The sequence below is a fragment of the Lepus europaeus genome, chromosome 11, assembly GCF_033115175.1.
Source record: "Lepus europaeus isolate LE1 chromosome 11, mLepTim1.pri, whole genome shotgun sequence".
NCBI lineage: Eukaryota > Metazoa > Chordata > Mammalia > Lagomorpha > Leporidae > Lepus > Lepus europaeus.
In genome coordinates, this window is record NC_084837.1 from 6,259,058 (window position 1) to 6,283,570 (window position 24,513).

A 24,513-nucleotide genomic window follows, 5' to 3' on the forward strand; every position below is an offset into this window, starting at 1 on the left:
CCCCTGTCTCATCCCATGTCCTCTGTGAGGCCTGCCAGCTTTGAATGGGGAAGATAAGATATCAGGTATGGTATCAAAGAGCTCATGAGTTGATTCTAATAAGCCATGACTGCTCTTGCAATAGCAAACCACCTGCTAAAATGCTACAACTAAGCTAGAAGATTCTATAAAAAGGAGGATCGCATAAGTAGTCATTATCAACTGGAGATACTGACCTTGGCCACATTATACGTTCCTAAGTCACCCTCCTGCACTGCTTCATCTGTTTAGGGCACACCCACTCTGATCCATGGCCTCTGACACAGCCTGCTTCTCAATGGTCTTGCCTCCTGCACTTGGCAGTGAACTCCACAGAACAGAAAAAGCATGCATCTGACTCACCATTATATCCCTAATGACTACTTCAGTGTCAGACACTTGTAGGTGTTTAGTACTATTTGTTTTCATTGTGCCATGGTGTCAAAATTCTGTTGCAATTTTTTTCTATTTCCTTCTGTGAGTTCTTTGAGAGCAGAGTCCATCTTTGCAACTCCAGTTTATAAAGAGACTAGCTTACGATTTCCATTTGATGCAGTACTGGTTAATGTATTAATTAATATGTACTTAAAGCAATTAAATTAGAAGGATCTTCATCAAAGCACCAATTCTACCTCTCTTTTATTCAACCAGAAGACACATAAAACAGTATCATCTGGGAATCTCGCCTACCTCCAATATTCACTGGTGAAAATATTCACTTAACGGATATGTTATGCAATTCTACATATTAATATATACTGCAGAGGAGAGCTCATGTAAAAATTAAAGTCCAAATAAGGTCTGTAACCAAATTAATAATACTGAAGCAATTTCTTACTTTTGATAACATAAGAGAATACTTCATAAAATTTATGAAAAAAAATGGAATTAAAAGATAAGTATATTCTGGCACAAAAATTATTGAAGTTCATGCATAGCTTTTCCGTGATATGCATTTTCCATGGACTTTATAAAATTTACTTATTTTTATTTGGCAGGATGAGAAAGTCAGAGACAGAGAGTTCCTATCTGCTGGTTGACACCCCAAATACTCACAACAGCTGGGGCAAGGGCAAGCCAAAGCCAGCAGTCAGGAGCTCAATCCAGATGTATCTCATGGATGGCAGGGACCTGAGTACTTGAGCCATCACCTCATGACTCCCAGGCTCTAAATTAGTAGGAACCTGGAATCAGCAGGGGAGCAGAGACTGAAACCCGGGTACTCTGATACAGGACACAGGTGTCCCAAGTGGCATCTTTACTACAGTAGCAGCCAACCACCCTCCCATGAACTTTTTTGAAGACAAAAGGGGAAAATTGGTGAAGGGTACAAGTAGCCCTGAATTATTTTTATGACTTCTAATGAGTCTGAAGTTACATAAAAATAAAATATCATAAATTTTTAAACAAACATGTTAATTTTAAGTTTTTATGTTTACATTTTGTTTTTATACATCTAGAATATCTAAGAAATAATAATGATTAAATGATGTTATGATGCACTACACTAGCATACAGGCTAGGCAGTGCCCTAAAAAGGGCCTTGTTCTTTTTGTCTGGCCAACTTGGCTTTTAAAATATGTAAGGACAGGAGGGAGCCAGGCTACTTTTGCCTGATTGAAGCACATCCTCAAAATGATGTTTTCATAAACCAAGTGCCAACTACTATGATCGTCTCTTCTCTATTCCTTTTATCCTGATTCAGGTCAATAACAAGTAATTGTGCTCTCTTCTGCAGATTCTAGGTTTTGGGAGGGAGGGAGTATTTATACACTAGTGAAAAATTCACAAGAAGTCAGTGCCCTTAAACTTCTCCCTACCTAGGACTGTCCTTTAAAAAAAATAATGTCAATTTTAGAGAGTGAGATGCTTTAAGTAAACAAGGCTGGAGTACCACTGGAGTACTGGAGCTTCAAATTGCATGTTCAAGAGCCTACTATTGCTGTCATCGATAGCAATGCGGTTATCGCATCAGAAATCTAAAGCACATGAAGCACGTTTTCCACTTTCAGGGAGTTCTCAACACCATCAACATGAAATTCATATACACACAGAGGAAAGTAGGATTTCAGTGTAACTTCATCTACTGACTCATGTAAGTCCAACAAGAACTCCCTTAGCACAATGAGATGCAATTTCCATTACTATTCAATTAGCAAGCTGACTGTACTGGATAGCTTAAAATTATGAAAAATTCTATCGACGTACCTATCAAAGACATAAAAGCAAGGACTAGGCCTTTGGTCTCGCGGCTAAGATTCCCATGTCCCACAGAGGACCAGCTGGGTGTCCCACAGAGGTGGTTTCCACCTCCTGATCCTAACTCCAGCTTCCTGCTGTTGCAGACCCTGGGGAGCAGGGGTGATGGTTCAAGTAGTTGCTTCCTGCCACCCACGTGAGAGACCTGCAATGAACTCCCAGCTTCAGCCTCAGCCATTCCCCAGTCATTGCAGCCATCTGGGGAGTGAACCAGCAGATACGAGCTACGGCTCTCCTTCCCTCTGTCCCTCATCTCTCTCTCCCTTTCTGTCGCCCATCCTCTCCTCCTCCCTCCCAAGTAAATCAATAAAAATTATAAAAATCACAGAGTCAAATCAAAGTAGAATGGCATTCTTCCACATTCTTTCTCCTTTTTCTGGGAATAAAGCTTTGTTCCAAAGAAAACCCACTTTACAATATTCCCCAAGAAAGATAAAATAGCTCCTTAATGCTTACTATAGGGCAAATCTTGCAATCAGAACCACTCACTTGAAGTGCTGAGGTTGTATAATGCTAACAGATCACTCTATAATGCAAGAAGTTTCTAAAAGTCGTATTTAACTTTCCATTATTGCTGTATGGAATGCTGGTGGTGCCTGCTCATTCTGGGACAGATCTGTAATTCCAGGAAGGGAACAGGCTGCTGCCTGCTAAGGCATCCCTCAATTCTGCCTTTAATTCTCAAAAGATCTGAAAGAAGACTCTAAAGTAGACCTTCCTTCATCTTTCTTCCTAAATGTGCTTGTTTTTATTTAGAAACCAAAAGGTGAGGGATCCTTTCTATTCCGTAATTATTTTAAAAAAAAACACAGATTGGAGAGAAGTCTGCAATGGTGCATGTGTGTGTTTGTGTGTGCATCTAAACGTGCAAGTGTACATTCACACAGTGTGTGGCTTTCTTTAAGAAAATGAAATGAACCAGAAAATAAGCCCTTTACAGTAACCTAAGAAATAAAACAAAATCATTTACAACACATGGGATTGTTGCAGGATATGTCAAGATTAGGTGGTTTAAGGGAGCCATCCTGAATGTGGAAGCAATTACAATGAAATTCATGACTCATTAGCAAACATTCCATATTGTGTTTCTCATTTCTGGGTCAATGATACTAGGAAATATAGACTTAAGATTTAGATGTTTCATTGACTCCAGTACTAGATTATAGATAGTTGGGCCATACAATGACATAAAGCAAAGACTCTAGAGTTTTAAAGTTCTTCATTTTTCAAATGTAGTAATTCAGTCCTTGAGGTAACTTCACAAATGTATTGGTAAGAATTAAGTTGGTGAGAGAAAGGTTGTCTATAAATATAAAGTAAGAACTACACGATGCAAATATGTACCGGCGATGTCAGTGGGATTTTGCGTGCACGCTGCTTGGTATGCAAAATGGCTGGTGAACTCAAGTACCCAATACTGTATGTAATGGGAACCAGATGTCTACCAGAGAGAGAAAAATATTTTATAGCAATAAATGTGACATTGACTCTTAAAGGGTTTGCTGTTTTTAAACAACTTCCTAGTCTTACTTTTCCTCGTCTTTTAAAAAAGTTTAAAGTAGATTGTGTAAGGAAATTATTTTCATATTTTAAAAGAAAGAGTACTTAACTTACCACTAACTTCCAAAATGCACACATAAGGAGAAATGATCTGAGAAAGACAATTTTGGAATTCATTCATTTACCAAAGCACCATGCTCAGCAATGCAAAGAAAATATTAAGGCACATAAAGCCTAATTCCTCCTGCCCTGAAGGAACTCAGAGTACACTGGATGCAATAGGATGTGTGCAGCTGTGTGGGGACAGCACAAGCACTAGGAAAGAAGCAGAAAGTGCTCTGAGAATCAGAGGAGGGAGAGAAAACCCACAGCTTGGGAGCCCATGAAGGACGGTGACACAGATTGACCTCCCCCAATGGCTCTCACACGACCTGCTTCTGCACTGGCTCTTAGGCCACCACGGTGAAGACCCTCCTGCTCTCTTGCCTGGCCACAGCCATGGCCTCTGACTCCACTGCTGCTGCCTCCCTTCGCTCACTCCCAATGCAACCCCAACTGTGCTGCTGGACTAGCTTTATGAGCATTGATCTGTCCCAGATGTGGGGCACCCCAAGTTCTGGGGCTGTGCCTGTGGTCCCCCTTCTCTCTTTCCCATTTACCCTTTGTGACCTTGCAGAAGTCATTTAAACACTCTCCCTCTCCCCATATTCTTTATGCTGCAAAAGTGCATATCACATGAGCCTGGGGTCAGGATTTAGCTAGGTTCTGCTTTGCTCCATGCCAGCATGGAGTCAGAGCACTGTTAGAAACCTTTTTAGCTCTGATCCTATCAACCATCCAATCTGGTTTTTTAGGACAACATCTACAGTCCTTATTTTGCCATGCCAGGCACTTGCTTACTTTTCCAACTCTTTCTTGCAATGCCTTTCCTCCCTCAAATATCAAAGTCACTAGCCATTTTTCCTGCCTGTCATCATCCAAGCAGATCTGTGCTCAAGTCCCATGCTTGTGCATAGGCTATCCCACCTATCCGGGGTATTCAACCCTCTACTAACCTACAAAGCAAGCTCCTGCTCAGCCAGGTCTCCCCTCTAGTAACTTTTGCTGAGTCTTCCCTGATACTGTGTGAAATAATAAGGCCCTCTTTCTAAACTCTCCTGGCCCACACAGATATCATAAAGGAGTATAGTGGTACAGGCAGTACGATGGGGAATAGTAGGAACTGTGGCAAAAAAACACAACTCATTCCTTTGCCAAAAGATCAGCCACTCTTCATTGTTGCTATGATGGTATGAGGGCTCAGTATTGCCAGTCCCTCCACTGTTCTCCAGAAAAGAGAAAAGTCTGCATTTTTTTAACTAAAATCCCCAGTTGTTCAGTGTTAGAAACTAAAATTTTCTTTAATGCTATAACTTTGGAACAAATAAAAGTCCTTGGGGACCAAACGATTAACTGTGTAGACCTTGACCCTCAGAACATCTTATTCTGGGATACCCTTCCAGATGTATACCTTCTTCCTGCCCAATTTGACTTCGCTCCAGCACTCTGCTCCTCGGAGAAAAGAACCACGTTGGGCTATCTTTGTCTTCCCAAAGGGCCCAGTGTGGTGGGTGGTTCAAAGAAGTATCTCACTAAATTCCAAATGGATACTTTCTTGGGCCAGGGGAGGGTCAATAGATGGGAGGTCATCTCAGGAAGGACAAAGGATAAAGTCATTCATACTCCAAACATCTCTTTCTAGGAAGAAAAGGCTCTACAGAACCATAGGCTTGAGTCAATACTAATTTCCTTAGAATCATCTGGAGTCCTTCCAACAATAGCTGAGTAGCCCAGCCTTTGGTTATAAATCTCATCTATAAATCCAATCTATGTATAAACTTAATCTAAATCTGACATGTATGTGAATGACTAAATGAATTATTTAAAATTTTTAAAGAACCCCAATTCAAATGCCAGGTGTGACAATGTTTTAATTTCACTAGAACATGACCACAGATCCCTCCTGGACTCAGAAGGAAACACTTTGTCTCTAACTCTGCACTCAAGAATATGGAAAAACCTGGTGTGGGGCAAATTAGAAGATTTGGTGACAGCAGTGACAGTACATGTTTTAAGCATTTTTTAATGCTCATAATATTTGATCCAATCATGCAATCTATAGGCATTTATCTCAAGAAATAATCATGCACAAATACTTGACAGTAGAGACGTTCATTGCATTCTATTAATCAGGTTGTTACATGAGCAATAACAGAGAAGTACCTTCATGATTACAAATAGAAGGTAAAATCTACTGCCCACTTACTTGTGTGACAGACAATGTGCTGGTACACAACGTCATTTAATTTATTGTTATGCTCACCTTGCAGATGAGGGAACTGAGACAGTATGTTTAATTGACCCAATCACACAGAAAATGAGTGTCAGGGCAGTCATTTGATCTCCAAGCCACTTAGCAATAACGATCTCAAATTTCTCCTACAAACTGCACTTCTTCTCTAAGCATTGAGAAATCTACAGCCACCATTGCAGTCACCAGAATCATAATCTAGATGAGTATGTGATGATACAGAAAACACTGGTGCATCATTCAGTGAAAACAGCAAGCTAAAAAAAAAAAGCACAGTTATCTTGCACAAATTGTTGGATACAAATATCAGATTGCCATGGATGTTGCTCCAATGGAGCAGTTCCTGCAGGACTTAGTGGGAGGGAGGATGTCAGGAGTCTCTGCCCCTGGAATTCAGTCACCACTTTGTCTGCTTTTCTCTGCTTCCTCTACTTGTCTTTTGAAAACCATCTTCTCCAGCAAAGCTTTAGGACTCAAGGTGCAAACTCTAATCCCACCTCGGTGTGATAATGTAGTCCCAGACCCAGAGAACATCACATTTACTCCCAAGGAAAGAACAGGAACTAACCCAGGCCATACAACAGCCCTGTTCCAATCAACTGGGATCAGGGACAAAAGTTACAGAAAACCTGTTCTACGAAACAGTAAGTGGTTTGGAGGTCAAATGGATTACCTAAGTAGTGATGCTACTTTTTTACATAAAATAATCATAAACATAGAGAAAAAAGATGAGAACGATCCGCATCTAGGCATTACTTACATGTTTATCTTCAGTGCTTCTTTTCTATTTCTCTATGTGCTAGAAATTTGTCTATAGCAGACACACATTTCTTTTGTAGTAAGAGGAGAAGTAGGGCCTAAATCTGAATGGGAAATGAAAAAGGGCTGTCAACTGAGGGCTCAGGTGAAGAGAAGAGCAGTTCCAGGGATAACGCAATGTAGAAAACACTTACCAGAAAGAGCTGAGCATCTGATCAGCAAACTCAACCTGAAAGTCCCCGGGCTGCAGCAGATCTCACCACAAAGAGGTGAATGGTGTCCCTGGTGGAGATTCTAGGCATGGTGGGTCATGCCTTCAGTCCTGTGGTGCTGTGCTGGGCGCTGGCTCCTAGGCTGAGACAAGTCAGGGCAGAGAAGAAGGGCAGGAGTCACATGACATGTGAGCGATGACTTGAGAGGGCACAGGAACACTTACTGCAAACAAGCAACTGAGGAATGAAACAAGGAAGGGCAGAGGGAAATTCACCTTTGTGGCAAAAATGGCCATGGAGTAGCAAATAAGTAGGGAAGGGGAAAAGAAGGTCAGACCATTTCCTTCGTAGAAAGGACAAAGACACGGCCAATGACATTAAGGGAAGGAGAAGAGTTTTAGAGCCACAGCAGAAAAATGTAACCGAAAGCAAGGACAAGTGGCAGGACCCTGGTGAGACAAGGGAAGAGAAGACAGGTAGTGAAAAATGTAAGTTAGCAGGAACAAACTCATGGACTTACAACAAGCAGTAAGCAGGCAAGATCACTCTCTCCAAGGTCAAGGAATGTTGACCACTGTTGTCCTATGTATCTCTGATGCTCTCCAAATGATACGTGGCCACAGGTCTTCCTGACTGTCTCCTGCCTGTGACCTCACACACGCAGGTAGACACTCGTCCATCTCCTCACTCACCTGGCAAACGGCTACTGCATTAGTTATCACTGAATACTTAATTGACTTGGATTACTTCAGGGTGATTAGGAGGTCGGGAGCAGCTGACACAGGATGGGCCATGGTGGCACTCCTCGCATCCAGAAGAGCTTCAGTGACCCACAGAGCATGTGACTCAGCTGGGACAAAACAGAAAATTCAGCTTCTACCTTGTTCTCTTCGGAGACTCATCTTTGGTGTCCTGAGTGGCCATGTAAGGAGCATGAGGATGAGACGCTGTGTGGAAGACCCTGAGCAGGTGTTCCAGCTGACAGCCTCTGCTAAGGTTGCCACGATGCCAGCATCAGCCATCAGACATGTGATCAAGGAGGCTTTAGAGAGGGCTCCAGCCTCGGCCACCACCAACCCCATGGTGGTGAAAGACCAGCTGCATGAGAACCAGCCAGTCCCCACTCAGAGCCCTGAGAGATAAAGATAAAATGCTTGCTGTGGCTTTATGGTAGTAAATTTTAGAGTTATTTATCAGGCAGAAATGGATAACTGGATCAGACATCATTGGTTCTCAATAAATATCCATAAAGTTTGCTCAAACAGCAGATAAGAGAAGGCAACATTGTCTCTTGATCTTTCTCTCCCTTTTTATCATAACTTCTAGTCCGAGCTCGCTCTCTCTCTCTCTCTCTTTCTCTCCCCAAATCCAGAATGCTCCCATTTTTCTATGGCTAGGGGAATTGTAGAAGAGAGCTACCATCCAGAGAGTCTGGGAGCTCCCCACTCCTATAAAAGGCCTCTGTTTTCTCTCTTTGGACATAAAGAAACCCAATTCCTTTTTTTTTTTTCAAAAGCAGTTATCATTTTTTCCACTCTTTCCTGACCTTAGTCTTTCTTCCTGAGTGATCTTCCAGTCTCTGCACCCTTTCTAGGTTGTAAAAGGAAGAACAAGATCCCCTACCCAGTGATGATCTTGGCTCTAATCACCCTCATCTGGAGAGCACTGTTATTTTTGGCCACCTTCAGGTCTTCTTGTAGCTGTTCCGCCCATCTGCTGCAGGAGCTCCCACTCACTTGCCTGGCCAGCACAGGGGTCTGCAGACGGCAGCTGTGTCAGGAGCCTGAGTGGGAAGGCAGCGAGCAGGGTGGCCAGAGGAATCACAGTGAGGGTGCAGCTTCAGTCGAGGCAGTGTAGGTGGGAATGCTGAGACCCTGGGGCCTGCAGATCACCCAGCTCAGAGAGGGGGTGACTCAGAGGGCCGTTGCTGAGCAACTGACAGAGCTCAGAGGAGCAGGGACCTGCAGTCGCCAGACCAGCCGTTTCCCCCACCCTCTGTGTGGAAGGGCATAATCCATCTGTGTTGCCCCTCGAGGTGGCCTGGAACATTACCATGGAATGTCAGCCTGGGACAAGCCCAGGTGGGTGCATGTCAACAGATCCTTGACCTTGCACAAACGCACAGAATTCTGGGTGAGCAGAGTGCTGCTGGGCAGAGGAATGAAGAAGCCACCCCCCAGGAATGGCAAGCACGTTGCTAAAAGGATTGGCTGGCCACACCAGCAGCAGGCAGAGCAGTATCATCTCAGGTCAAGGAGAAAGCCCCACAGCCAAAAATAGCCACCCTTCCAGTTGCCACCGTTCTAAAATTATATCATTGAAGATTTATTCTGTGCGTCTCACCTTTGCTGGAGGCAGGTCTGGAGAGGACCCACGATATGTCCTCACGTGAAGGGGCAAAAGCTCTGACATCTTCACAGTGCTTTCCGGGGATGGGAAAGGAGGGAGGTGTTGAAAGGGCAGGAACAAGGCAGAGGAAGTGCTGGTGAGGCCTGGCAAAAGGCAGCTTCTCCAATTTCAGAGTTTTACCCAGAAGAAGCCTGGCTGGCAGCAACATCATAAAACCAAGGCCTACACAAGTGCCAATAAATTGGAGCCATGCATGTAAACAATCCTGATAATTTATGCCTTGAAATGTCTTTACAATACATCATTATGCAGAGCTGCACACGCCTCTGCTCCAAATGGCCTAAACAGGAAAAAAGGTGCATGATGGGGCAATTAAAAGGAAGAGCAAGAGGCAGTGTCAGGAAATAGTATGCACCCACTGCACCACAGTGCGGTACTCAGGCCGGCTCAGCCAGGCCTCCGGGTCTGGGAAGTGCAGGCGAGGACTTTGTCTTTATGGGTAGAGGTTAGCCTGACCCCAGGAGATTTAGCAATCCACAAAATCAAAGCAAACCATCACTGCTTGAAAACCACTTCCAGCTCCTATATCACAAAGCAACAGTTCTGCATGATTCCATTTTTAAGGTCCTTAAGAAACACACAAGAATTTCAGCAAGGTAAATCCACTCAGCTTAAGCCACCTCTGTGGCAACGAGTACAGTACCTTGGCTGCCAATGTGGGCTTTAGAAAGGAATAAAGTAGCAATCAGAGAAAGTAAGGGAGGACAAGAGGAAAGCGTGAAAGACCAAAGCATGCTGATTCCTACAGGAATGACCAACATCTCTACACCATTTGACAGTTTATAGAGAACTTCTACGTAACTTTGCCTCTGATCTCCAAAACCTTCACAACAAGGAAACTTGGCTCTCATTCTAAAAAGGCCACTCTGAATGATATCCCAAGGTCACCTAGCTGGTTAGTTGGATACAAGTTCAGGTCTTGAAACTCAAGTCTTACTAGTTGCCTAAATCCTCTGCTTTTCTTACTCCAGGAGTCTTTTTTTTTTAAGATTTATTATTTATTTATTTGAAAGTCAGAGTTACACACAGAAGGAAAGGCAGAGAGAGAGAGAGAGAGAGAGAGAGAGAGAGAGAGGTCTTCCATCCTCTGATTCACTCCCCAATTGGCTGCAACTGCCGGAGCTGCTTGGATCTGAAGCCAGGCGTGAAGAGTTCCTCTGGGTCTCCCATGCGGGTGCAGGGGCCCAAGGACTTGGGCCATCTTCTACTGCTTTCCCAGGCCATAGCATAGAGCTCGATTGGAAGTAGAGCAGCCAGGTCTCGAACCGGCACCCATATGGAATGCCGGCACTGCAGGCGGCAGCTTTACCCACTACACCACAGCACCAGCCCCACTCCAGGAGTCTTTGGACAAATTTCTCCTGGATCAACTGAGTCACTCACTGTGTGATTCTCAATGCTGATTCAGCCACACGCTGAACACATAGGAGTGAGCCTTGACTACTGTGGGCATTATTCTGCAAGCAGGAGTTCACCTTCACAGAAGTTTCACATAACTGACCCCTTAGCCACCAATCACAGCTGTCACCTTTTAGGAGGGCCACTTCTGCCCATGCAATCTCAAGCGGCTCCTGCCGTCCTGTCCTGGTCACTCTTAATACTCAATACCATCTGAAATTCCATTGTTCGGGTGTGTATTTATCCTTTTATTGCCTGCTTCTCTCTCCACATATTAGGCTTTCAAAACAAAAACCTAGTCTCATTCAAGATTGGCTTTCCAGATTTAGAACATAGTAGGTGTCCAATAAATAAGCACATAATAAGTATTATCTGTCCAATAAATGACATTGAATATCAAGTACAGCTTTTTTCCCCAAGCCTACTGTTGTTTGAAATAGTATGAGAACGCGTACTTCAATCATCTCACTTAGTCAAAATCACAGGTTCCTTCCATGATTTGCGTGCAGTTTGTCCCTAATGGATTCACGTATTCGGAAGTTTGGTCCTCAGTGTGGTGGTATTAAGAGATGGTGCAACTTTTAAGAAGTGAGACTTGATGCAAGGTCATTGGAAATGCTGTTCTCAGAAGAAATTAGTGCAATTCTCCTGGAACCCTGGTTAGTTCTCTCAAGAGGGTCTGCACGAGAGAGCAGATTGGTCCCTCCTCCTTCTGACTTCCTGTCTCACGTGTGGCCTCTCTCTCATGTACTTGTCCCTGCTGTGGTACCAGCTGTCACGAGGTGACCCAGCCAAGGAAGGTTCTCACCAGAGTGGAGCTGACCAATCTTGGGCTTTGGTCCACCAAGACGGACCCAGCCTCTGGGACTGATCCACTGCCAGGATACCCAATCGATGAAGAAAACTGGGATGAAACAATAGTGAAGAAAGTGACTGGGAGAAGGAAAGTTCAGTCTGAAGTGGCTGTTTCTTGTGCCACTCAATGCAAGAACAAGGGCCATCTTGTGATGTTAAAAGGCAACAAATTTAAAACAAATAAAAGGAAATACTTCTTAAAGCAGCATATAATCTACCTGTGGAATTCATTGCCGCAGGATATTATTGAGGCAAATAGTCTAGCTAGATTCAAGAAAGGATTAGACATTTATATGAATAGGAATAATATTGGCAGTTGCACTAACTAGGTTAAAAAGTTACAAGGCATGTCCGTCCTGAGCTCCAGGGCATACGTGTTCACCAGCTGAGGTGAAGGAGGAATTTCCCCCTGTGACTGGGCATTGCATAATTGGCCAGATGCATGAAGGCCCGTAGTTCTGCCGTCTCCTGTAACTCAGGAAGGGACCGCTGCTGGGGAGTAGTTCCTGGGGTAAACGGACCAACGACCTCTAACATGGTGTTTCCATCTTCCGTGGCCCAGTCCTGAAGAGGAGGTACAGAATGTGCAAAATTGAAGTTTTCAGTTTTGGAAAGCAGAAATGGAAAAAATAACTTCCCTCTTCCTGATGAGGAAAATATTTCACAGAAGGAGATCATGCCGTGGCTGTAATCTTGTTAGCAGCCTGGCTGACAGTGGCAAGAGGATGTCCGAGTTCTTCCAAACATCAGCATGTAAGAGTCCTCGTGGAATCTCCCCCAAGGGCATCATCCACCCATTTCTCATGTCCACCTAACACATGTGTTTCCTGAGAGCACATCCGTGCCACGTGGAAGGAGGAGCCATTCATAATGCTGCCACTCACCTTGTGAAGGTTTCCTCTTTGCTGTAGATTCAGGCACAACCTTTGAGTCCTGGTAATGTGTACTGCGCATTTGTTCACTCTAACCTGGAAAACCGAAAAGGCAACTGTTAGCCATGTATCTGAATACAAGTGTTCATAATGTACAGTGTCATATGAAAGCCCTGAAACCAAATAGCTGCTCTCCTCGACAAGCAAGTCTTAGTTATTCGGGCGTGGACAACACTCAAGCAACCGTGTCAGGACCAGCGCTGTGGTGTAGCAGGTAAAGCTGCTACCTGCAGTGCCTGCATCCCATACAGGCTCTGGTTCGAGTCCTAGCTGCTTCACTTCCCATCCAGCTCTCTGCTATGGCCTGTGAAAGCAGTAGAAGATGGCCCAAGTCCTTGGGCCCCTGCACTCATGTGGGAGACCTGGAAGAAGCTCCTGGCTCCTGGCTTTGGAATGCTCCAGCTCCAGTCGTTGCGATCTTTTAGGGAGTAAACCAGAGGATGAAAGACACTCTCTCTCTCTCTCTCTCTCTCTCTCTCTCTCTCTCTCTCTCTCTCTCTGCCTCACTGTAAACTTTCCCTTTCAAATAAATAAAATAAAGACTTTTAAAAGAAAGAAAGAAATTGTGTCAATGTTTGAAATACAGGAAAAGGGTGTCCCTCAACTGAGGTACATTAAAAAAAAAATCTGCAAGTCCAAACAGAAAACGCAGTTTTAAACCTTCAATACAGCAATGAGCCTAGAACATTTCAAAGATCCCTGGATAAAAGTAAACAAATACTCAGCAAAATGTTGTTAATGCATGTGCATTTCGAGCGAGAGGAAGGGACGACAGATTCCATTCATACTTTCAGCTATGTTCTTACACAATATACATGAAGACACACCGGTCTAGGCCCCAAGAAAAGTCTCATGTGAATTCAGATAAAGCTATCTCAAAGTATTTTGCAAATACAGGCAAGACTTGTTCTCTTGCACCATCCATAAAAGTCAACAGAATAACATTAACTGGATTCTCTTAGTAAAAGATTCTCATATGGGGTCTCGTTCCGATCTAGAGGAAAGACCTTCCAAAGTGTAGGTGTTGTTTCAGATAGCTGCCTGTCATTTTACTAACAGGATGCATACAAGCCTTTGCGAGTTTGGTATTTTCTCTCGGCCTAAGCTTTCCTGTTTACTTTTTTCATGTGGTTATTATGGGAGTATAGCTTGTCTGAACTTTGTTCCTTGGTGTAGAGGGACTTCAGTTGTTAATGTTTGTTTATCACTTATATTGAACCACACATTATGAGAAAAACAAGTAATTATAGGTGAACAGTGCAAGCTCCGCAGTCAGAATGGGGCCAAAATCTCAATTTATCTTCCTGTGCCTCTCTTTTCTCATCTGCAGAACGGAGATATAATAATAATAGTCTCTGCAACACAGAGCTCACCCACGGGGCCTGTCATACATTAAGTGGACAGATGCAACCTATCATTACGACCATGCAGATTCGCCTATGTACTCGCAAGCATGAGAAGTGCATATCCCATTTCCCTATGATTGCACAGCTCTCATAAACGTTTCATGGCCCTTGGTACGCACTGCCCAATGAGTTTCCCGAAGGGTCTTGCCAACATACTCTCCCAGCAATGTGAGCCTGTTGGTTTCACCACTGCTTACAGTACAAACATTAACTGGGAATTTTTTAAAAAGTGAAAAAAGACAATGGGGAGAAAAGGGAAGAAAGAGAGGCAGGAAAGGGGAAAAAATTAAATAACAACAACAACAAGAAAACTTTTGTGCAAGCAAGCTACTGTGTTTCCAAATGTAGGGAAATAAGCTTTCCATGAATACTGTCAACCGTGGCATCAGCCAGTCTCCCTTATGCAAATTATGAATGCATCCTAACACACCTCTCAGAGCCCTCAGCCCGCAGTCACGGGCCTTGTGGCCTCCTGGCTCAGAGAAGTAGCAGGAGGAAGAGCAGTGTCCTAGTTTTCCGCCACCAGGGCCAGGGATTCATGGCTCACCCTGGGCAGGGAGCCGGTGCAGGCAGGCCCACTCTTTGGAGACCCGGGGAAGCCAGTTGATAAATATTTTCTCACGGGGTGGAAAACAGCACCGAGTGGCACAGCCCAGGTCCGGACGCAAGTCAGGGAAGGTGTAACTCAATGAGGCATGTCACCTGAGCTCGGAGGGGATCTCTCTGGAGGGCCAGTTGGTTCGTGCAGCTTTTGAAGAGACCAAAGAATAACTGGGAAGAGAGGAACAAAGAAAAGCAGGAGAGAAAGGGAAACTTTGGCCTCTGGGAGTGAATTTATGGCCTGGGCAAGCACTGGGAGACTGACAAAGCTGAAATCGAAATTTTCTAACTTGAGGAGCCCAGCTGGAGACTTCTCACTTTTTCCTGCCCTCTGGGTCTCTTGTAAAGCTTGTGAGGAGGAGTCCCTATGGGTGATGGTTTTTTGTTTTTTTTTTTTTTGACAGGCAGAGTTAGACAGTGAGAGAGAGAGACAGAGAGAAAGGTCTCCCTTTTCCGTTGGTTCACCCCCCAAATGGCTGCTACAGCCGGTGCTGCACTGATCCGAAGCCAGGAGCCAGGTGCTTCCTCCTGGTCTCCCATGCGGGTGCAGGGCCCAAGGACCTGGGCCATCCTCCACTGCCTTCCCAGGCCACAGCAGAGAGCTGGACTGAAAGAGGAGCAACCGGGACAGAATCCGGCTCCCCGACCGGGACTAGAACCCGGGGTGCCAGCGCCGCAGGCAGAGGATTAGCCTAGTGAGCCGCAGCGCCAGCCAGGGTGGTGCTTTCAGACGCCAGGTCTGACCTCCCAACTCATCCCACACCCTCTGAGGACTTAGCAGGTCCTGGCTCCCGGACAGTGGAGGACACATGGAAAAGGCTGCAATCGTGGTCATGCCCTTTCCCCATGTGTGGCATTGCTGTTGACTCAGATCTGGTGCTGGCTGAATGTCTGGAAGGCATCCATTGCTCCGAAGCAGGGAGCTTGGCATGGCGTTCTGCCCTGACTCCCCTGACACCCCCCCACCCTGGTATGAAGCACACCTAGAAGACTCATTCTGCAACACTTACCACCATGTAACCCCATGAAGGGAATTAACCTCTCCAGACCTCAGTTGCCTGGCCAGTTAAGCCTTGCAGAGGCTTAAAACAAAACAAAACAAAACAAATGTTTTATTTGTTAATTTCTACTTGAAAAGTAGAGCCACTGAGAGGGAAGGAGATGGAGAGATAGAGAAAGAAAGAGAGACCGGGGCTGGTGCTGTGGCACAGCTGGTTAACGCCCTGGCCTGAAGTGCCAGCATCTTATATGGGCACCAGTTCTAGTCCTGGCTGCTCCACTTCTGATCCAGCTCTCTGCTATGGCCTGGGAAAGCAGTAGAGGATGGCCCAAGTCCTTGAGCCCCTGCACCCATGTGGGAGACCCAGAAGAAGCTCCTGGCTCCTGGCTTTGGATCAGTGCAGCTCTGACCATTGCGGCCATTTGGGGAGTGAACCAGCGGATGGAGGACCTCTCTCTCTCTCTGACTCTACCTCTCTCTGTAACTCTACCTTTTAAATAAATAAAATAAATCTAAATAAGTAAAAAAGAAAGAAAGAGAGATCTTCTGCTTGCTGGTTCACTCCCCCAAGTGACCACAACAGCCAGGGTTGGCTCAGGCTGAAGCCAGGAGCTGGGGACTTCATCTTGGATTTCCCATGTTGGGGGCAGGGGCCCGAGACCTGAGCCATTATCTGCTGCTTCCTGGGATGCATTAGCAAGAAGTTGGATCAGAAGCAGAGCAGTCAGGACTCAAACCTGCATTCCAATAGGAGATGTGGGCATTCTAAGTTGTGACTTAACCTGATGAGCCACAAGCCCTGCCCCAGGCTTTTTTAAACACACCTCATTTTTGTGCAATTGAATGTTTGAAAATCAATTACTCCTCTCCATGTTTATAGCTCACATGATGACTTTTGAAAAATCAAGAAAGAAAGAGATTTCTTTTTTCCTCTCCAACAAAAAAAGGCAATTAAACATCAAATATTAACTGTTCCTGGGAGTAAATTTTTTTAATGGGTTAAAGACGTGGCCATTATAGACCTCCAATATGTAATTTTTAAGAAAGGACCAGGTAATATATGTTTTTAAATTAAATGGAAGATAAAATGCTAGAACCAGTGTATCTATTCAGAAAGCACTTTTTTTTTTATCCATTTTCAGTAGCTTCCCAATTGCATCATGCCTGTTAAGTGGCTCAATTTGTTTAACAGCACTTTATTTTAAACCTTCACTTGTGAAAAGCATTGATTTATGATAGGGCTGATGAAAGCAATGGTGTCTTAAGCAATAATGATTTCAATTACAGGACTTCCACCAATGTGCATTATTCTGATTTGGCTTCCATTCTTTCCACATTTTTATTCACTAAGGAAGGGGCATGGATAGGTGATGTAATTTTGAAAAGTCCCTGGACAAATTTAGTATCAGAAAAGAATGTATAGACAGATGGACTGATGAGCCTTTTTTGATTATGGGAATGTATTGTATTTTAATATGCTCTGACAAACTCCCAAACAGCTCCCCAAAGAGTTCCTACTTGATGTCATTAGGGTTATTTAGTGCCTGGATCCTGCTCAATTCCCGCTGGAGCCACACTGAAGAGGTGGGAATGTGCAGTGCAGTCACCGCAGGCCTAGTGCTCAGAGCTTCGCTGCCTCTTTCCACGGGGCCGGAGAAAACAAAAGCTCGCACTTAGCTCCTCAACTCATTCCTACCGAGCAATGACAGAAACGCACGCCGAACCCTGAGGCTGCACCTCCGTCAATAAGACAGTGGACTCAGCCTGCAGTCAAACGCAAGGGGCTCGTCCATCTCGTGCAGAACGCAGCCGAACGCCAGGGCCCTCCTGTCCTGCTTCCTCCTGGTGGCAGATTCTGAAGGAGCCCAGTCTGACGGGATAGCTACTAATTGCCACCACATGCGGTCATGGGCCAAGCAGTGCCACAGCTTCAGATGTCTGAAAGCAATCGAGAACTTCCTATCATTGTGTGAAATTGAAGTGTCTCAGGTTTTAAAAGTCAAATGAACACTGGCCAGATCCAGCCTGGACCAACTCTCTCAGGCGCCTCGGTGGTACCCAAGGGGCAAATCCATCTGGACCCGGAGAGGTGATGGCACAGCAGGGCCAAAGTTCACCAACAATGGTTTCCAGATTCCCAATGTGCATTGGTTCTGCTATTTCATAGACACTTTATGGAAATCTATTATCTGCTAGGAGTCATGGGATGACCATTGGAAACCCCCTACAAAAAGGAAGAATACCCATCATCTTCCCTCAAGAAGCTAAGAGTCTAACACCACACATACAACATGTGAACGATTCCGGGTATAAACAGGGAAGGAGAAACACAATGAGATCTTGAACTTCAATCTGTCACATTTGCTGCTAGCTAAGAGTCTCCTTTGTTCCCCTGCAAGGCGGTTGGTTCCTCCCTGTGCTCTGCTGTGATGCCCCATTCTAATTTAAGAATCAGTCCTGGCCGGCGCCGTGGCTCAATAGGCTAATCCTCCACCTGTGGCGCCGGCACACTGGGTTCTAGTCCCGGTCAGGGCACCGGATTCTGTCCCGGTTGCTCCTCTTCCAGGCCAGCTCTCTGCTATGGCCTGGGAATGCAGTGGAGGATGGCCCAGGTCCTTGGGCCCTGCACCCACATGGGAGACCAGGAGAAGTACCTGGCTCCTGGCTTCGGATCAGCGAGATGTGCCGGCTGCAGCGGCCATTGGGGGGTGAACCAACGGAAAAGGAAGACCTTTCTCTCTGTCTCTCTCTCTCACTGTCCATTCTGTCTGTCAAAAAAAAAAAAGAAAAAAAATCAGTCCTGTGAACAGAGTCCACATAGGATACATTCCCAGTAAAATCCCCAGCAGCAACTGGAGGGAAAATTACAATCACACCTTGATTAAGTTTTCCTTTATCAAATCAATGTTACAGATTTCCTAATTAGGTGCTGGCCCTTATATGATTTAAATCCAGCTCTTAATCTTACCTATCCTGTGCTGCTGTAGTTTTTAATGGGAGCTGACTAGTGAATGCTCTGTGCTTTAATCTCTCTAGAAAATCACCTTAATAGTTTATTAATCTTTTTTTTTTTCACTTTTTAAATGTATCTGATGATGGCCCTGTAGGGAGAAGCCATTTTTAAAATTATTTGTTAATTCATTTTATTTGAAAGACAGAGACAGAGATCTCTCATCTACTGGTTCACTCCCCACGTGCGAAGAACAGTCAGGGCTGGCCAGGAGCTGGGAACACGATCCAGGTCTTCCTTGCGGGTGTCAAAAACTCAACCCAGTCTATCACCACTGCTTCCCAGGGTCTGTGTTAGCAACAAGCTGGAATCAGGAGTGGCTGCAGGGCGTGAACACAGATGCTCCAACATGGGATGCAGGCATCCCAGTTGGCATCTTAACCACTACACCAAACACCCACCACGTTAGCTTTTTTTTGGGAAAAAGATGAAATAGAAGCCCCAAGATGCAAATGAAGGCATCTGGGTCCATGCAATAGATGTTGTGGCTTAGTACTTGAAAAATTATATACCAAATTCCATTGCAGAAGAAAGATCAAATCTAAGATTCTTTCTTTTAAACTTTGTTATCATTTCTCATACCCTTCCTGGAAGGGCCTTAAAAGTACTTCCACGGAAATGGACCCCTTCTCTCCTCCTTTCAAATAGACTGTTGCCTTCCATTACCTTTTCCAGTGGCACTGCCCAGAGCTAAAGGTTTAAAACATCACCACTATGGGCAGGAAATAGAAATAGCCAAAGTAGGTGGTGCCCTGTGCTAAGAACTGGGCATTGAACAGATTTAAACACCACATCTGATACATTCTGTACCTGAATAACAGGCAATTATACTAGACCTCATTTCCTTCTCTGAATAAAATTACCAGGCAAACCTCAGTCCCCCTGCCCTTCCTCTCCTTTTCGGCCCATCCCCATGGAAACCTCGTCCATTTCTTCCTCCTGAGCTTTAAATCATAGGTAACGGGCTGTACCTGCTCAGGGCACCTGATGCAGCTGAACATCTCCGTGGCTGGCAGTTTGAAAAGGTCACTGACTTTCCCTGTTAGAGGCTGAGTCTTCTCCAGAGGAGAAAAGCAGAGATAGAGTGACTGGCTCAGGGTCACACGGTTGGTCCCCACGATTTGTTTCCTAGCATTCTCTTCACTCCTTTCTCAGCCATTGTTATAAATAACGGATCTCAAACTAGGATTTTACTGAAGTCTCACATTAAATGCTAGTTCATTATAGGCTGACTATCCCTAATTCAAAATTTTAAAACCCAAAATTCATCCAAATCCAAAACATGTGGCCAAAGGGTAAATTTCCACACTTTACCTCATGTGACAGGTCACAAACAGCAGGTGTGCTGAATTATACTGATGCATAAGGTATGCATGAAACAAATAAATGAATAAATTATCTCATATTTAGACTTGGGTCCCCTCTACAAGAAACCTCTGTGTATGTTTTCATGTAGTCCAAGATCCAAATCCCCTCTGTTCCTAAGCATTTAATGTAAGGGACACTCAACTGGAGGGAAGTTTTGGCAAGTACCACGCCTGTCTCCAGAATCTGCACACGGAACATGAAACACTCTAATCCTGGTCACTGCTGAAGACCTCTTCAGTGCGTGACACAGCGACCGCTCACTCACTGAACACTGCAGGAAGTGCAAAACTGAGAGGGACTCTCTCCCAACTCCTGGTTTTACTGAGGAGAAAACAAACCCAGAGGCCTCGCAGCTACCGTTGTGTTGCGGGTAGGTCTAGAGTCCGTGACACTCACAGCTGAGCCGAGGTATTTGCATTTCAGTTCACCCTTCTCCTTCAGGATGCAACCGAGCACTGGGTCTGACAGATGACATTTATCACAGGTGTCCTCTGGGGATGGGCATGTGGCTTACTGGTCAAGACGCTGGTTAGGATGCTGGCATGCTGCATCAGAGTACCTGCGTTGGATGCCCAGCTCTGCTCCTGACTCCAGCTTCCTGCTAATGTAGGCCTAGAAGGCAGCAGCGATGACTCAAGAAACTGGGTCCTTGCTACCCATGTGGGAGACCTAGACTGAGCTTCTAGCTTCTGCCCCATCAGGGGGCCACTGAGGACAAACAGGGAGTAAACCAGCAGATAAGAGCTCAATCTGTCTATCAACCTATCATCTATCCATCTGTATTTCTCTTTCTGCCCTTCAAATAAACAAATAAACATTTGTTTTATCCTTCAGGTAGTTTAGTTCGTCACTATGCTCTGCTGTGAAGCCCCATTTCAAGTTGAGAACTAGTCCTTTCAATACCAAAGTCGACATGGGATATATCCCCATTAAAACAGCCAACAACAATCAGACAATGAACCCTGGGACCCACAGCATAGTCCCCATGCAACAGAGCGGTAGTGGCTGATAGGGATACATCCCAATAGCCACACCCACACCTCTGATTTGTTCAAAGCAAATCCAGAGCACCGATGTCATGAACTGATGTCCATACAGATACTAGGATTAGTACTGTACTATCATCCTGTTAACAAGATGCCTAGGCTCACCCCAGATATATTTAAAATACTAACTACTGCTTATATTTATATTTTTTTCAATGACTTTGTAAGTCAATAGTGCTCAATAATCTTAGCTGAAACTCTAAGTAGGAACTGGACCCATTAAAAAAGAAGCAAGTTAAATTTTTCTATTTGTTTTAAATGTGGTCTTCCAGGAAGCTGCCTCTGGATATAACTTCAGAAAATTAACACAATAAGTAAAGCATTATAGAACAGCTATTAAATGATTACACTAATAAAAACCAAATGGGGGCTTTAATTCTGCCCCTCTGGGAAAGCAGGACAGATAAAATAAACAACAGAAAAAAATATGGAGTAAAGCATAATTGATTTTAAACAATAATAATACTGATACCTCCCACCATGCTAAAAAAAAAAAAAATAGCGATCTCGATCTTCCTTTGGGGAATGATAGAAGAAAGGCCCTATTCTGCCTCACTAAGACTGAAGTTTGATACTAACAAGGGTGCCTTCGATGCTAGCAATTTAGAACATTTAAGTGGTGCTGACGGAGTTTCTTAAATGCCAGGAGCTTAGCTACAATGATTAAATTGTCTGTACCAGCAAAGTACGGACCCGCCAGTCTTCCTCAGAGAAGCCTGGATCCAAGCATTCACAACTCAAGTTCCAGCAGGGCGGGACAGGAAGTGGGGTCCAAGGGAACTCAGTAATAATCTTGGTAAGGGTCATATCAGACAGAAAGAAAGACACTAAGAATCTCCACAACCGGGGCAGCGCCGTGGATCACTTGGTTAATCCTCCTCCTGTGGCGCCGGCATCCCATATGGGCACCGGGTTCTAGTCCTGGCTGCTCCTCTTCCAGTCCAGCTCTCTGCTGTGGCCTGGGAGGGCAGTGGAGGACGGCCCAGGTGCTTGGGCCCCTGCACACACATGAGAGACCAGGAAGAGGCACCTGGCTCCTGGCTTCGAAGCAGCCATTTGGGGGGTGAACCAACGGAAGGAAGACCTTTCTCTCTGTCTCTCTCTCTCTCACTGTTTATAACTCTACCTGTCAAATTAAAATAAAAAAAGAATCTCCACAACCTTGACCAGTGTCTTGGGGCAGTTCAATTGCACCCTACAAACAACACTGCCTATTGATTCAATCGCAAACTTCTTGAGATTCTGTTGATGTCAGCTCCATGTAGAACTTCACAGTAGAGAAGGGTTTTCTCTCCATTTCTATACCTCAAGCACAGCCTGTGCACCTGCCTTCAGACACAACAGTCTCACTCAGCAAGTGCCTGCTAGATGCCAAGTGTCAAACTACATACTTTGCAGAGTTCAGCTCTGATTCTCACATTATCCTCACAAGGCAAACCCCCTCAGGGTAGAGGTAATGTGGGCTCAGGGTGATACAGAGACAGGCTCAAGGCCTCACAGTTACTAGACCTGGCTCACTGTAAAGGCACTCACAATTCTAGTAACTGATTTAACCCCACCACCACTGCTAACTGTTGCTGTTATTTCCCCCCCTCGGTCTATTTTCACAAATTGTTCTAGCTGGTTCAATCCATGGAACCAATCCTTTTTGCACGGCATTTGCAAAATCTCAGTTATTTTTACTTCTCACTGGCAAAAAGTCAGCAAATTCAAATGAAATGATAATTTCTATGTGAGAAAATAGTTTAGCATTTTCTTAAAATGTAAAAAAAAAAAAAAGATCTTATGCAAGACACTAACTTTTAGTTAACAGAAAATAGCCTGATGGTTTCATATGATTTACTAAGTAAAACAAGATTGGTTCCAATTTTTAATGTGTTGGTCTTAGAATTAGAGGAGAGCTTTCTTGTGAACTGTGGGTGTTCAGACTTGAAGGAAGCATCAACAGGTACCAAGGGGGATGTCAGTTTAGAGATAGAACACTCTTGAGGGTAAAAAGGGTCAGCCTTGTGCAATCCCAGGCAGAGCAGGCTGGGAAGACACACAACAAAACCATCAAACAAAAGGTTCAGGATAGAAGATTGAAAGTTAAATATGTCTAAAAACCAAAACTGGTCAACACTTTACTGAAATATTGGAGACATTCTTAATGAAGAGTATTTTAAGTGCTTTCTAAAAATCTAGCATTTTGCAATAAGACAGGAAAAATAAGGAAATTCGATAATTTGGGAAGGAGACAGAATGATTATTGTTTATGTGATAATGTTATCTACCTAGATGACTCAAAAGAACCAAATTGGAAAGTTATTTGACTGAGAAATCAGTAAAGTGGCAAACACCAAATGAAAAATCCATAAATAAATAATTCTGCTCAGAAAGCAGTCATAAAATAGAGATGGAAACTGCAGACACAATGGCATTCAATAACACTGAATCTGTATTGAGAAGCTACACAAAGAAACTACAACTTCACAGAAGTTCATATGAAAAGATATGTGAGAAGGCATGTTTTATTTCTACATGGAAAAAACAGTGGTAAAGACCTCAGATTCCCACCCATCAATATAGAAAGTGTATTTTCAAACATTTTGAACCTGATGAGTACTTATAGAAAAACAAATAGGGAAGTGTCACCAACAAGTCTAATTTAATGAAGAAGAATTTGTATTACTGGATATGAAAATCTATTCTTGGGACCTGTGTTGTAGAACAGTGTTAAGTCACTGCCTGCAACCCAGCATCCTATATGAGCACCAGTTTGAGTCCCAAATGCTCCATTTCTGATCTAAGTCTTTCCTATGCATCTGGGAAAGCAGCAGGAGATGGCCCAAGAGCCTGGGCCTCTGTCACCCACTTGGGAGACCTGGATGGAGTTCCAGGCTCTTGGCTTCAGCCTAGCCCAGCTCTGGCCATTGTGTCCATTTGGCAAATAAACCAGCAGATGGAAGATCTCTCTCTTTGTCTCTCCCTCTTTCTGTATCTCTGCTTTCAGATAAACAAATAAACCTTTAAAAGTAAAAAAAATATATATGTTACAATAACAAAACATGAAGATTTCAGCAAAGGTAATGAAACACAAAGATGATGAAATAAAATGTAAAAACACAGAAACAGACCCAATTACATATAATGTTTAGATTCTCAGTGAGGAAAACAGGTTTTATTAAATGGATTCTGATCATGTAGACCAAAAAATTTCCAGATAAATGAGAGATTTAACTGTTTTCAAAAATAAAAAGAGCCACGAAAGCATTAGTAGAAAATGTAGGTTAATATTGATCTCACTCTGGAATGTACAAGGACTTTCTAAATGTAAAAATAGAGGAAGACAGAATAAAGGAAAATATTTGTTACTATAAATTCATAAATATATACATTAAAAATCTATTAA

General features: G+C 44.0%; 1 long non-coding RNA gene across 1 annotated transcript in view; it reads right to left on the reverse strand.

Annotated features, from left to right (window-relative positions):
- Nucleotides 1-6,909: 6,909 nt before the first annotated feature.
- Nucleotides 6,910-24,513, reverse strand: part of LOC133769757 (uncharacterized) — a 46,509-nt gene continuing 28,905 nt past the window's right edge. Inside the window, exons 3-5 of the long non-coding RNA XR_009867235.1 lie at nucleotides 12,645-12,728; nucleotides 7,081-7,240; nucleotides 6,910-6,990 (exon numbers count right to left, since the gene is read on the reverse strand). This is a non-coding gene — a long non-coding RNA (uncharacterized LOC133769757). The remainder of the gene's footprint in view (nucleotides 6,991-7,080; nucleotides 7,241-12,644; nucleotides 12,729-24,513) is intronic.